Source organism: Palaemon carinicauda, chromosome 35 (assembly GCF_036898095.1).
Source record: "Palaemon carinicauda isolate YSFRI2023 chromosome 35, ASM3689809v2, whole genome shotgun sequence".
NCBI lineage: Eukaryota > Metazoa > Arthropoda > Malacostraca > Decapoda > Palaemonidae > Palaemon > Palaemon carinicauda.
The window spans coordinates 28,072,577-28,089,210 of record NC_090759.1 but is presented as its reverse complement, the minus strand read 5'-3'; the positions used below and the strand labels follow the sequence as shown (position 1 = coordinate 28,089,210).

Here is a 16,634-nt window from a genome sequence, read left to right as displayed (position 1 = left end):
ATATATATATATATATATAGCCATACACTTACTGTTTATTATATAGGGAAGTGTATAGCCATAAATCAAATGCAACCATGTTCAATAGAATCAAGTAGTTATAATTGCATTTAATCTATCATACAATCGATTATTATCATACTCTGCCATACTAAAAAGCATTGAAGCTGAAGTCGCTTATGAAACACCCTGTAGTTAACGTCTCATTTTATCTCTCTCGTCTTTCTGTCAGTTATTAAGAACACAAAACTAGACTTATTTTTCTTCCTCTCTGTAATAGTGTTTTTAACAAATACTTTGTAAGTACCACAACTAGGATTGTGGTGGCCTGGTGGTAGCGTCCTCGCATGGTGAGCGCCAGACTGGGATTCGAGTCCCGCTTGAACTCGTTAGTTCCTTTGGTCGCTGCAGCCTCACCATCCTTGTGAGCTAAGGATGGGGGGTTTTGGGTGAGCCTTCGGGTCTATCTGCTGAGTCATCAGCAGCCATGGCCTGGCCCTCCTCGGTCCCTCAAACTTTCAAGTAGCTTATGAAGTAAATGCTACTGAAGCACCAACTTTATTTAGTTCATCATATAATTATTGTTTTTCTTTTTTTCTTTCTTTTTTTTTTCATTTTTGGGGGTGGGAGGATTGCGTCTGTAAATTACCTTGGTAAACTTCCATATTATATGGACACTTTTGCTGTGAATAAGTCCACTTTACTTTCTGTCTGTACTTTGTATGCTTTACAACTTTTTTTTTTTTTTTTTTGCACAGCTTCTATTTTGATTCAGTCTTTTAACTCTGAAGTTGTTTATATATGTAATTAATTTTTAATTTTCAACGACCTATTTACTTACTTTACTTTAAGGGCTGCTTATCTTGTCCCGTACAGCACGGTCGTTTTATGATGTTCATTCGGGAGAATTTAACATTTCACAGTGCGCTTCTAGAAGACCAAAATTACAGAAAGATCATTGTTAAGAATGCATCTATAACGTTTTAAATCCTTCCCGTTGACTAAAATTACAGAATGATCACAGCTCAGAATACATTTATAACATTTAAAACACTTTCAAAAAACGAAAATTACCGAAAAATCATTTCTCAGAATGCATATTTAATATTTAAAACGCTTCCAGAAGACTATCGTCACCTGAGTAGTACATCGATTTAGGAAAATGCGACGTTATTCAAATCTATCCAGAACGATTTATCCCCTATGCTTGCCAAAGTTCTGCTTCGTTTTTTTCAAGTTTGAAAAAAATAAAACCGATAAAATGTTCTGTTGTCGCGCTCATACTTTAATCCTTCAGACAAAATGAAAGATTTGAGATACCAAGCAAACTTGTCTATTCAATACAAACTGCGAGATAACTTCGATCTGTGCTTGCCTAGGATTCTAACCATGCAAAAAAAATGCTTCTCTTATATTACGAATTAATAAGAAAATATAATCCAGTTAAGGATACGATTTGAATATCCTTTAACATCGTTTATTTTTCAAATCTCAAGTGAGCATTTCTTTTCAAAATTTGCCCGGTCTCTCTGCGTGTATGTATATTTATGGCATAAAACCATATTTTTTCCTCTTGGTAAGAGTATTATTATTATTATTATTATTATTATTATTATTATTATTATCATTATTATTATTATTATTATTATTATTATTATTACTTGCTAAGCCGCAACCCTAGTTGGAAAAGCGGGATGCTATAAGCCCAGGGGCTCCAACAGGGAAAATAGCTCGGTGAGAAAAGGAAACAAACGAAAATAAAATATTTTAAGAGCAACAAGATTAAAATAAATATCTCCTATATAAACTATATAAACTTTAACAAACCAAGAACAAGAGAAATAAGATAGAATAGTGTGCCCAAGTGTACCCTCAAGCAAGAAAACTCTAACCTAAAAGACAGTGGTAGACCATGGTACAAGATTAGAGAACAATGGTTTTATTTTGGAGTGTCCTTCTCCTAGAAGAGCTGCTTACCATAGCTAAAGAGTCTTTTACCCTTACCAAGAGGAAAGTGGCCACTGAACAATTACAGTGAAGTAAGAACTGTTTCGTAATCTCAGTGTTGTCCGGTATATGAGGACAGAGGAGAATGTGTAAAGAATAGGCCAGACTATTCGGTGTGCGTATGTCTGTACGTGTGTGTGTGTGTGTAGGCAAAGGGAAAATGAACCGTAACCAGAGAGAAGGATCCAATATAGTACTGTCTGGCCAATTAAACGACCCCATAACCCTCTAATGGTAGTATCTCAACGGAAGGCTGGTGTCCTGGCCAAAGAGACTCTTTAGCTATGGTAAGCAGCTCTTTTAGGAGGACGCTCGAAAATCAAACCATTGTTCGATAGTCCTTGGTAGTGCCTAGCCTCTGTATCATGGTCTCCCACTCTTGGGTTAGAGTTCTCTTGCTTGAGGGTACACTCGGGCACGCTATTCTATCATGATTCTCTTCCTCTTGTTTTTATGAAGTTTTTATACTTTATAAATAATAGATCTAATGTAATGTTGATGCTCTTCTTAATATATATTTTGATTGTTATTACTTTTCTTGTATTTACTTGTTTCCTTTCCTCTCTGGGCTATTTTTCCCTGTTGGAGCACTTGGGGTTAGAGCATCCTGCTTTTCCAAATACGGTTGTAGCTTAGCTAGTAATATTGAAAATAAAAATGGAGAGGACCATTAAGATACAGTTAAAAACATACTCTGTAAACTACTGTCCTCAAAATGACAAAACTTACCTGAGAGATTTTGCTTACGTAGAGTAGATTCGAATTAATTCACACCATAGCTATGGAGGCTAAATAAAGATACAATGTTTTATATGAGAATAAATAAAAAACTTCTTTATCATAAACTTGCAAGTGTAGCTATTTTGTTTTCGTAGAGTAGATTCCAATTAATTCAAACCATAGTTATGGAAGCTAAATAGGGATATAATGTTTTATATAAAAATAAGTATACATGGGTGAGAGTGGCAAATGGAAGAGTAGTAGAAAGGGCATTAATGGATTATGTGTTGATATCTAAAAGAATGTTTGGAAGATTGAAAGACGTGCACGTGTTTAGGGGTATGGCTAATGGCATGTCTGATCATTTTTTGGTGGAAGGAAAATTAGTTGTAGCAAAAGAGTGGGGGAATAGAGTAGGTGGATGTAAAAGGGAGCTAGTGAGGGTTGAAGAGCTAATAAAACCGGGGGTAAAAAGTAAATATCAGGAAAGGTTGAAAATGGCATATGACGAGGTGAGAGTAAGAGAAACTGGTAATTTAGAGGAGGAGTGGAAGTTAGCAAAAGAAAATTTTGTTGGGATTGCAAGTGATGTATGTGGCAAGAAGGTTGTTGGAGGCAGCATGAGGAAGGGCAGTGAATGGTGGAATGAAGGAGTGAAGGTAAAAGTGGAAGAGAAAAAGAGGGCTTTTGAAGAATGGCTGCAGAGTAATAGTATAGAGAAGTATGAAAAATATAGAGAGCAAAAGGTGGAAGTAAAGCGCAAGGTACGTGAGGCAAAGAGGGCAGCTGACCTGAGGTGGGGTCAGGGACTGGGTCAGTCATATGAAGAGAATAAGAAGAAGTTTTGGAAAGAAGTGAAGAGAGTAAGGAAGGCCGGCGCAAGAATTGAAGAGACAGTGAAAGATGGAAATGGAAGGTTGTTAAAAGGAGAGGAGGCAAGGAAAAGGTGGGCGGAATATTTTGAAAGTTTGCTGAATGTTGAGGATGATAGGGAGGCAGATATAATTGCTGTTCCAGGTGTTGAGGTGCCAGTGATGGGAGATGAGAATGAGAGAGAGATTACAATAGAGGAAGTGAGGAGAGCACTAGATGAAACGAGAGTAGGAAAAGCATCTGGTATGGATGGTGTGAAAGCTGAGATGTTGAAGGAAGGGGGTGTGACTGTACTTGAATGGTTGGTGAGATTGTTTAATGTGTGTTTTGTGTTGTCAATGGTACCAGTAGATTGGGTCTGTGCATGTATTGTACCACTATATAAGGGTAAGGGAGATGTGCATGAGTGTTGTAACTCAAGAGGTATTAGTTTGTTGAGTGTAGTTGGAAAAGTGTATGGTAGAGTACTGATTAATAGGATTAAGGATAAAACAGAGAATGCAATCTTGGAAGTACAGGGTGGTTTTAGAAGAGGTAGGGGTTGTATGAATCAGATTTTTACAGTTAGGCAGATATGCGAGAAATATTTAGCAAAAGGTAAGGAGGTGTATGTTGCGTTTATGGATCTGGAGAAAGCATATGATAGAGTTGATAGGGAAGCAATGTGGAATGTGATGAGGTTATATGGAGTTGGTGGAAGGTTGTTGCAAGCAGTGAAAAGTTTCTACAAAGGTAGTAAAGCATGTGTTAGAATAGGAAATGAAGTGAGCGATTGGTTTCCGGTGAGAGTGGGGCTGAGACAGGGATGTGTGATGTCGCCGTGGTTGTTTAACTTGTATGTTGATGGAGTGGTGAGAGAGGTGAATGCTCGAGTGCTTGGACGAGGATTAAAACTGGTAGGCGAGAATGATCATGAATGGGAAGTAAATCAGTTGTTGTTTGCGGATGATACTGTACTGGTAGCAGACACAGAAGAGAAGCTTGACCGACTAGTGACAGAATTTGGAAGGGTGTGTGAGAGAAGGAAGTTGAGAGTTAATGTGGGTAAGAGTAAGGTTATGAGATGTACGAGAAGGGAAGGTGGTGCAAGGTTGAATGTCATGTTGAATGGAGAGTTACTTGAGGAGGTGGATCAGTTTAAGTACTTGGGGTCTGTTGTTGCAGCAAATGGTGGAGTGGAAGCAGATGTACGTCAGAGAGTGAATGAAGGTTGCAAAGTGTTGGGGGCAGTTAAGGGAGTAGTAAAAAATAGAGGGTTGGGCATGAATGTAAAGAGAGTTCTATATGAGAAAGTGATTGTACCAACTGTGATGTATGGATCGGAGTTGTGGGGAATGAAAGTGATGGAGAGACAGAAATTGAATGTGTTTGAGATGAAGTGTCTGAGGAGTATGGCTGGTGTATCTCGAGTAGATAGGGTTAGGAACGAAGTGGTGAGGGTGAGAACGGGTGTAAGAAATGAGTTAGCGGCTAGAGTGGATATGAATGTGTTGAGGTGGTTTGGCCATGTTGAGAGAATGGAAAATGGCTGTCTGCTAAAGAAGGTGATGAATGCAAGAGTTGATGGGAGAAGTACAAGAGGAAGGCCAAGGTTTGGGTGGATGGATGGTGTGAAGAAAGCTCTGGGTGATAGGAGGATAGATGTGAGAGAGGCAAGAGAGCGTGCTAGAAATAGGAATGAATGGCGAGCGATTGTGACGCAGTTCCGGTAGGCCCTGCTGCTTCCTCCGGTGCCTTAGATGACCGCGGAGGTAGCAGCAGTAGGGGACTCAGCAGTATGAAGCTTCATCTGTGGTGGAAATGTGGGAGGTTGGGCTGTGGCACCCTAGCAGTACCAGCTGAACTTGGCTGAGTTCCTGGTTAGGCTGGAGGAACGTAGAGAGTAGAGGTCCCCTTTTTTGTTTTGTTTCTTGTTGATGTCGGCTACCCCCCAAAATTGGGGGAAGTGCCTTTGGTATATGTATGTATGTATATAAGAATATTCAGAATCATAGACTTGCATGTGTAGTTAATTGTTCAGATGAACAGTGGACCCCATAAGTCTCTTGACCTAAGGAACATTCGTCGGGCCACATTTAACTACACTAACTATAAAATTAGTTAGACTTGGATTGTAAGATTCTGAAAATTTTCATTTCCTCTGCTCTCAGACTTTGGTAATCTTTTGCTGCAATGATTGTCCAGTCCTAAGTCTCTCTCTCTCTCTCTCTCTCTCTCTCTCTCTCTCTCTCTCTCTCTCTCTCTCTCTCTCTCTCTCTCTCTCTCTCTCTCAAGTGGTCTTTCATTCTATTACTTCTCCTCCCTCTTATCCATCTAACACTACAAACTTTCTCCTCATTCATTCAAACTTTCAAATTTCCCAACTTCATATTCCATACCTATCGTCATCTTCCAGTCTCTCCACTTGACCAAATCACCTAAAAAATTTGCTCCATCTTTTGACGTTTGAGCAACGAAGTGATGTTTTAAAGAATTCAAAATGAATTTTAACCCAACAGCATTAGACTGGTGTGGTAAAGATGTCCTTAAATGTTGTTACTGTTCTTAAAATATTTTATTTTCTATTGTTTCCTTTCCTCAATGGGCTATTTTCCCTGTTGGAGCCCCTAGGCTTATAGCATCATGCTTTTCCCGTTTAGGGTTGTAGTTGAGCAATTAATAATAATAATAATAATAATAATAATAATAATAATAATAATATGGTTGATTGATCTGTTTTATTCGGATCGCTTTCTAGTGTGACGTAAGTTGACGGACAAAAACTCGATGAGATTGAAGCTATAACTTCAAACCTGAGTAGCTCGTCGATTGGGGGAAAATGCAACGTCATTCAATTCCTTCCTGGACGATCTGTTCGTAGCTTCGCTTTAAGCGAGAGAAAACTGATCCGGGGTGTTCATGATGCTTCCAAAAATAATGCTTTGCAACAAGTGTCAGGGGTTGTAGCGAAGGTCGATACGCGTATTGATTTATGTACTAGTATTGGTCATAATGCTGTTTGTAGACTATACCTTCATCTCGCTAATCGTGTCCTCGAAGACGTCGGTAGGCAAAACTACTATGTTGCAATTAGATTATACCTTAAACTAGTATTATTATGATTATTGTAATTATTATTGTTGTTGTTATTATTATTATGATTATTGTTATTATTGTTATTATTATTATTATTATGATTATTGTTATCATTATTATGATTATGGTTATTACTTTTATTATTATTGTCATCATTGTTATTATTATTATTATTATTATTATTATTATTATTATTATTATTATTTTTATTATTTGGTATTATCATTATTATTCTTATTATTACTATCATTATTGATATTACTTCTAGCTAAGCTACAACCCTAATTGAAAAAGCATAATGCCCTAAGCCCAAGGGCTCCAAAAGGGAAAAATAGCCCAGTGAAAAAAGCAAATAAGAAAATAAGTAAATTACAGAAGTTATGAACAATTAAAATAATAGGCTACATTCCAATCTCTTTTGACAAACGACAACTGACAGTTATTTTGGTTCGACCTTTGGGTGTTTGGAACGGCCAATGCAGTATTTATCCAAACAAGACGAACCAAGTCAGGTTCTCTCAGTATTGCTTATCTTTTGGTTGAACCAGTTATCGTTGCTGTGTAAATGAACAATAAATTAATCTGTATTAGAGCGATCCAACAGACACCGTTGCATTCCCTTTTCGGGTTGCAATAAAGAAAAGATCAAGTTTCTCATGGACCGAAGAGTAACCGGGTTTGGTAGACTACGTCTGCTTTTTGACGCCTCGACCGGGCTTCGAACTCCTGCCACGGTCGTCGTGTTGTTGTCATCCCATCGTCATCCTGTTCGTCCTTCGTGTTGTTATTATTATTATTATTATTATTATTGATTGCTAAGCTATAACCCTAGTTAGAAAAGTAGGATGCTATAAGCCCAGGGGCCCCAACAGGGAAAATAGCCCAGTGAGGAAAGGAAACTGACTTACGGACTGCCTTAGTGCAAGAGCCCGTGGTCCCCCTTCAAGGGTGTCCAATCTAAAACAACAACAACAACAACAACGACACCGTTGCAGTTTCAACTATTACCTCAAGGATGTCAACAGCGCTTCGACCGACTGAATTAGAGAAACAACAGAGATTGGAGGTCTTGTGAGGATACATTTCATCACCTTTTAATGAATGCGTAGGGTTTTCCGGGCTATTTTTTCTTTTTGTGTGCGATGAATATAAGCAGTGAAATAAACTAATGTTGAAATGTAACTCAGGGTAAGCAACAGACCAATTTCGAACTTGAATGTATTGGAATAAATTCAAGGTTTTTACTAAGAGATTTTCTAGATTTTCACACCACACGAAGCAATAAGGGATGCCCCTATAATCTTTCCCTGGTATCCCACAGGCCACAGGTATGAAGAGTGCGTTTCAAACTTCCCTCCAGAGAAAAGTTCACCTAACACTTACGGTTTATATTCGCCCATGAGTGGGTAAACTTGATTGATATAGGATACACTGTTGTTTTTGTTGTTGTTGTTTTTTTTATTGCCTCAACTTATAAGGAACATCGTTCTAAACTTTGCACCCCATAAAGTATACTGTGATAATTAACGAAGCATAACGTTATTTTTCTTGTTCCAAGAAAAATAACGTTATAACAGAAGAACAGGGCGAGTTTAGTCAAGAACGTTTGTATCAAGATCAATTTTTTTTTAAATGAATGTGAGGATCTTAAATGTAAAAATAAAAATCTGTACTTGCAATACATAAAACTGGAAAAGCTTATAAAAATCATAAATAGTATAAGCTACGAGTTGTTAATACCGATTTATATTGATGAGCGTTTTTAAGACGAAAAATAACCTTGTTTTAGAATGTGCAGATAGGAGAGAAAGAACATTTGGTATAGATGCTGAGTTGTCGGATAAAAAAATGGGTTATGAATGGAGTACAGAGTGGCTGACATTTTCAAATGATGTAGTTCTATTCGAGAATAGTGTGGATAAATTACAGAAACTTATTTTAAACTATTTGCTAGAGAAGGTACAGACTAATTATAAGCTTAAGTAGTAGAGGTAATCGGAATTGTGTAAAATGAAGGAAAGTGCACTAACAATAATTGTTAGTATGTATTGTGGGATAATGAAAATATTTTATTCAATTAGGTATTTTGGAGTAAATATAACAAATAACAATAAGAAGAGACAAATAATAAATCGCGAACTATAAGGTAGCTGTATGCGTGCAAAAGACATGGAAGAGTAAACAAAGGCGCATAGCTTGAACTGGTTAGCCAACCCCTCCTTTATGGAAGGAAAGTGTGAATGAAAAAAAGTTTAAGTTGTAGATACAGATTGACATATTAGTCATAAAATGTACTATAAGATGCCAAATTTGGAGATACTTAGATCAAGATACGTTAATGTGGGCGAAAGGAAAGACAAAATTGCATTAGGGTGGATAGATTGGACCATAATATGTTCATACAAAGAGCGCATAGTTTAGAAACGTTAGAAAATGTTGGATAGATGGAGATGAGAAGGTTTCTAAGAAAGAAAAGGCTGTAATATCCAGTAAGTACTATTGTGTGTAAACAAGAGGAAGTGAATTGCGCAGTAATTGTTAAGGTGCGACGTACTGCGGATGAGCATTCTATGTAGGATTATGAAGTGATTAATACTGGGGAAGTTGCTTGTACAAATGGTTTACCCATGATGTGGTAGATAAAGTATGAATATGGCAGTAGAGCACATAACCAAATGTTGAGATATGCATGTGTATATATATATATATATATATATATATATATATATATATATATATATATATATATATGTATATATATATATATATATATATATATATATATATATATATATATATATATATATATATAGATATGTATGTATATATATATATATATATATATATATATATATATATATATATATATAAATGTGTGTGAATGCGTATTTATGTACAAAAACAAATATAGAGATGCAATTTGTAAACTTCTCTTCCTAATATACTTGGATAAGTGGTATGACATCGTGTTCAGGAAGAAAAAAAAAAGAAAAACATTATCCTGGAAAAAAAAATCCAAAATAGAACAGTAAAAGCCTAAGCTGAATTCAGTGTAACTGATTTTTCTTTCTTTTTTGGGGGTGTGGTGAATCTTTTTGTCAGTGATGCCTCAGAGTTCAGATATTGTTAACTCTACAATAATCATATCATTACAATAATCATATCATTAATCATATCAATAATCATATCATTAATGTTAAAGTGCAGTCATTAATGGTATTTTTTACGCATCTTTCCATGCTCAGAGATTAGTTGCTGTTATTTAATAATAATAATAATAATAATAATAATCTATATATTAATACGATAGCGTGTGTTAGTTATTTTGTGTCACGCTTTAAAGAAAACGGAAATAATTACATGGTATACTCTTACAAATTCACATTAGACTTTGATTACTTAACCAAAGCACATCTTATATAGTTTCCCCAATTTTGTCTTTAGCACCTGACTTTTTAGATATTAGACAAAAAATTGAGTTCTATCAATTTCCATAACCTAGATTATAAAATTAATCTCGGGCCTTTTCGTTTAACTTCCGTTCTTATTGTAAAAGATTTTTCATAATTCTGATCACCATTTGCTTCAAATCTTCCTAGACCTTACTCAATTTCCCGTCCGCATATCATATTCAATGACCATTAATAAAGCTCAAGGACAGACTTTGGATAAGGTTGGGATCTACCTACCACAACCTTGCTTTACTCATGGACAACTTCATGTAGCCTTCTCAAAAGCAAGGTCTATGAACAGTGTAAGAGTGAAAATTTGTCCTCAGAATAATCTTACTCATGGCCAGAGAAGAGGAACTACCTTCACTAGAAATATTGTATATAAAGAAGTTTTGTAAATTGTTTCATGTATTGCTCATTTTTTTAAATAAATATACAAGTCAAATCTTATCACATTTTATTCAAACATTTATAGGTTAGGAACAAGATAATTAGTATTGAAAATATAATTTCGTGTAATTTACACTGGTTCCGCTAGTTATTATTATTATTATTATTATTATTATTATTATATTCACGGTCTATGGAGACTGGTAGTCTATAGCATGGGGTTCCGGGTTACATCCAGCTTCCTTAGGAATCCATCACTTTCCTCACTATATGTGCTGTTTCAAGTAGCACGCTCTTCTGCATAAGTCCTGGGCTGGGGCTATATCGGCTCCTCCCTTCTTTAGAATCCTTTCCAATGACTTGGGTATGGTCACTAGTGCTCCTATGATTATTAGTACCTCTACTATAATAATAATGATAATATTATTATTATTATTATTATTATTATTATTATTATTATTATTACTATTATTGTTATTGTCAAAAGCCATTTTTAAAAATAGTTAAGATAGCAGAATGCTACAAAGCCGATAACCCTAATTAGAAAAGCAGTGAAAATCACTGAAAAATTGGAAAAATAAAGAATTAACAACTAGAAGATAAAGAACAACCTGCAAATTGTTTCTTGGAGGTAAGTATGCTACACTCCCACTTGCGATGTTTTCGTCGAGCGACGCTGATTGTTGCCAGATACCTCCAGAAAATGTGACCATCGGTAGATGATGAGAGCGACAATGGACGAATTTATCTTGAACGACCATTAATTGTAGATCTCTGACGGCTACTGCCGCTCTCTCTCTCTCTCTCTCTCTCTCTCTCTCTCTCTCTCTCTCTCTCTCTCTCTCTCTCTCTCTCTCTCAACTTCATCTGCCTCTTCACATCAAAGGGAAATATAGAAAGGTAGAGATGAAACAAACTATTTTCGAAACAAATTCTCGAAGAAAATTCTATTTTCGGCAATACATAGAGCACACACAAATTATTATTATTTTTCTTAACATTATCATTATTTATTAGTTGAATATTATGTCCTGGCTAACATGATCTTTCCAATTCCTTCTGATTAGACCAAGAGAAAGGCAGCGTTAATCAGCGGTGACAAGTTTTAGGCATTTTCAGTGTTTCGAAAGCGCTTCCAGGAGACTAAAATTACTGTCAGATCTTTGCTCAGACAGCATCTATAACGTTTAAAAGGGAAGTTCCCTTATGGCTCAATCTGCTTTGCCAGCTTCACATGCTCACATGCAGAGATTCCGCAACTCGCTGGCATCCCTGTCTCTTCACAATGTTGGCGAGGGTTGGGCCCTGGCCGATGCAGGTGGTGGTGTAGGTCGTCTTGGGGTCAGTATGTTAAACTTTTTGGGCTCCTTTATCCCTTTCACGTCCTTTGGGGGGTGGGGGGGGAGGGCGGGCTTTGGGACAATGGTTGCATAGGTCCAGGGTCAGTTTTGATATATTGTAAGAATTTTGTAGCTAAATCCATGATGTTGCATTATATGTGATGTGCGAATATATTTATTATTATCATTATTATTATTATTATTATTAGTAGTAGTAGTAGTAGTAGTGTTGTTATTATTATTATTATTATTATTATTATTATTATTATTATTATTATTATTATTATTATTAATTGCTAAGCTACAACCCTCGTTGGAAAAGCAGGATGCTATAAAGCCAGGGGCGTCCAAAAAGGAAAATAGCCCAGTGAGGAAAGAAAACAAGGAAAAATCAAATATTTTAAGAAGAGGAACAACATTAAAATAAATATCTCCTATATAAACTATAAAAACTTTAATAAAAACAAGAGGAAGAGAAATGAAATAAAATAGTGTGCCAGAGTGTACCCTTAAGCAAGAGAATGTTCATTCCCCGTATCGCTTCAACGATTTTGGTCCCTCGTACATTCTCAAGCCTTCAGTTGACGTCGCTCCTCATTCGCCGATTATCGTTGGATGTGTCTTACAAATGCCAGGTTTCCAAAATCCTCTAGCAAAGATTAAGGTTAAACCTAATCTTCGTAAGACTTCCTACGATGTCCAATGCTTGCGGGCGCATGTTGTCGGGTGCCGTAGGAGATTCATCGTGAACGAAGCGCTCGTATTACGCGATGGCGTCGTGATCTATCATTTTTTCTGGGGTTGTGGTGGCCGATGTGGCAACGTCCCTGACTGGTGAACGCCAGACTGGGGTTCGAGTCCCGCTCAAGCTCGTTAGTTTCTTTGGTCGCTGCAATCACACTATTCTTGCAAGCTTAAGAGGCGTGTTTGAGGGAGGCTATAAGTCTATCTGTCGAATCATCAGTAGCCATTGCCTTGTCCTCTTTGGTCCTAGCTTTGGTGTAGAGGGGGTTTGGGCGTTGATGTGAGCTAAGGAGGGGGTTTTGGGGGAGCCTATAAGTCTATCTGTCGAATCATCAGTAGCCATTGCCTGGTCCTCCTTGGTCCTAGCTTTGGTGTAGAGGGGGTTTGGGCGTTGATCATATGTATATATGGTCAGTCTCTTGGGCATTGTCCTGCTCGATAGGGCAATGTCACTGTTCCTCTCCCCTGTAATTTATGAGCGACCTTTAAATCTTTAAACCTTTAAACTGGCTTCAATCAGCGTCGTTCGACGAACAGATCGTAAGTGAGAGTCTAGCGTAACTGCCTCTTAAAACATCAGATTGATTGTAGAGATTTGTTGATATGAATAACCGAAGAAAGAATATCAAGCCAGACACTAAATTACTAACTGTCACTTAACTCCAATGGTTTTTAGTGCAGTCAGTGTACCACATGCAGTGCACTGTATGGATTACTAAAAGGCGTGTGCAATTCCCTTTTATCACTAGCAAGATCCACATTTTAGCTTTCTTATCTGCCTCCGTCTCCGCTTCCTTTCTTTGGTCTTGATTTTCAATGTCTTCTCTTCAACTTCATCGTACATTTTTGGTTTTTATCCCCATTTGTATATAAGCATCGAAAATCTTCCCCGGTCCCAATTCTGGGAAATTTTACGAAAATTCCATTTCTCAAATTTAAAGCTCATGAACTGAAGCTTTTTTTGAAGTATGCTTTAATACCTGATTATGAAAAAAGGCTATCTAATGGTCTTTCGTTTATTATGAGTGTTGCATTAAACATATCGTCACCATCAGAACAATGAATAGATGATTTATGTAGTTTCTCTTAGTATAATATTAAACACACACACACACACACACACACACATATATATATATATATATATATATATATATATATATATATATATATATATATATATATATATATATATACAGTGATCGAATCACGGGAACCTCATATAAGGGCTTATATTTTATTCTTTTAGTATCATAGCATAAACTGCCCCATAACATTGAGGCAATATTCGCTAATTGAATCAGCCACTTTTAACGTCAGTTTATATTTGTTTAGTCTTACTTAATCACCTCGCTTCTCAAAGGCTAGTCGAGCGGGCTTTAAGTAGTAGGTTACTTGGGGCAAAAGATTAAATTAGTAGATCTGTTTAAAAGTCGAGTCCATCATGAGTCCTGAAGGAAAAGCTATTTCTATCCATAGTCTCAAAAATTTAGGCAGAAGTGAATATGCCAGAAAGACACTTCATTTATGGTAGATATATATCCATTATCAGAATAGATAATGGATACATCTATCCATTGACAGAATACATAATTAATACATATATCCATTGACAGAATACATAATTAATACATCTATCCATTGACAGAATACATAATTAATACATCTATCCATTGACAGAATAAATAATGAATACATCTATCCATTGACAGAATAGATAATTAATACATCTATCCATTGACAGAATACATAATTAATACATCTATCCATTACCAGAATCGATAATTAGTACATCTATCCATTGACAGAATGGATAATGAATACATCTATCCATTAACAAAATAGATAATCGATACATATATCCATTGACTGAATAGATAATTAATACATCTATCCATTGAAAGAATAGACAATTAATACATCGATCTATTGACAGAATAGATGATTATACTCCTCAGTCATAACTATTCAGTATCTCATCGTTTTCATCGGGATGCGAGCCCGTTTTCATCACAGGCTTATGGACAGCATCACCCATTTTTCCAGTGCTCTATAAATGGCAAAAACAATGCCAGTTCAACCTGCTGGAAGGCTTTGGATTGATCAGTCATGGAATACCATAAATGGAACAGTGTGATCAGAATTTCCACTGAAAAGCAAATAATCAGCAGTTTAAATGTGTTAGTATACAAGGAAATATCAAGACGAAACTGAAAGTCTCCTGGATTTAACATATAAATCTAAAAAAGGACACAAGAATCTGTAAAATAGAAGCTATTTTAAAGCAAAGGATAAATGGAGACTATCTCTAGTATTTTAGACGAGGGAAAGTCATACAAAATTCCGGATGATCTTCGACCTAAAAAAAAAAAAAAAAAAAAAAAACATATCGTTAAAACAAATCTCATCGGGATAGCAAAATTGACCAAAATAAATCATCAGTGGTATAAGACTTCTAGAATTCCGTGTGAAAAGATATCATACCGCTAGAACCAAATGGTATTATATATAGAATCTTTGAGCATTAATAAAAGAGAACACAAGGTGGCGACAGAGCCATGACTGTTAGAATGAGGACGAAAGTCAAGAATATGCTATATGTGGATCATGTCGCTTGAAACAACGAGGCCAGTGTAGGCAGGAGGGCATGAAAAATGACAATGAATTACTGAGGAAGCAGAAGATGCAGTAGAGGGATGTGGTGGAAAAATGGCATGAGGATTCTGGACATTATCTTAAGAAGAAACAGTGATGAAGTTGGTGAGGAAAAAGAAGAAGTCTTGACTTGCAACGTCGTGAGAGAGAGAGAGAGAGAGAGAGAGAGAGAGAGAGAGAGAGAGAGAGAGAGAGAGAGAGAGAGAGAGGGGGGGGGAAGATCATGCGAGATGAATAAGGTAATGGTGATGGAAGCGTCCTCCACAATCTTCATAAAGAGGGAGACAAAAAAAATGGAAACTAAAAGTTTTGAGAAAGGTTATCAGGGTCTGTGTGTTTGGGTGTTTCTGTTATCCTTCTGGAAAATACTAATCATGGAGTAGATTAATCAGTAAATTCCTTATATTTGCACTACTATAAATGAGAAAAAAAAAATAATCAAAGAATCATAAACATTTCATATGGAATATAATTTAAGGGATATGCGAAATTTAATTTTGAAAGTAACCATGTTTTATTTTTTAAAAAGTAGGCATTTCCATTCATGGATGAACGGCTTCCTTAAGATGTATTAAATTGCCATTTACTTAGAATTGTGAATTCTAACCCAAATTAACTAAATTAAGTAAATGCGTGTATTAAATTTGCCCTATTTCTCTTTAATTGGCTAAATTCTTCCTCTCCGCTTGTAAGAATCAATTTTTAAAAACTAGTTGAGATGTTTTAAATTAATTGGATATGGATACTAGAATTTGACAATTTATAGATTAAAAAAGATGACTTATAGTGATAATTAACAAATTATCAATAAAAACAATATTTAAAGATTTCTATTTAAAAAAAAAGTCAAACGGAAGTTAGGTATCCCAGCCTTGTTTGTGATTCAGTTTGTTTGTTTACTTATACCTAAGCTGTTATAACGGTAGATGATATTGATAGAATTCAACTAAGTGTTTTTGCAGGATTGACCATATTGAGAGAGAGAGAGAGAGAGAGAGAGAGAGAGAGAGAGAGAGAGAGAGAGAGAGAGACGCATGATTTCCGTCAAGACAGAATAGGTTTAGTCACAGTAATCACTTCCCACACATGATTGGTGTTCCTTCAACAGAGTTAGAGCAAGTGACAATCTAGTTAAATGAGGCCTTAAAACAGACCAGTCCAGCGAAAGTGTAGAAAGTACCCAGACCATCAATCATATTCTCCGATCGTGCCCAATATCTCTTAATTTGGACAACTCTGACTTAGTTAATATCAATGAAAGAACGCTTCAATGCTTGGCTATTTGACGTAGTAAGTTATGATGATGATGACTGAATATTTATCTGCCTTCGATTAGCCATGTCGCTGAATAGATCTCCTGTGTCATTGAAATGGTTGT

At 36.2% G+C, this 16,634-nt stretch overlaps 1 protein-coding gene across 2 annotated transcripts in view; it reads left to right on the top strand.

Annotated features, from left to right (window-relative positions):
* The window catches only part of LOC137627408 (protein FAM185A), a 558,433-nt gene that overhangs the window by 482,690 nt on the left and 59,109 nt on the right, over positions 1-16,634 (top strand). The window lies entirely within an intron of this gene.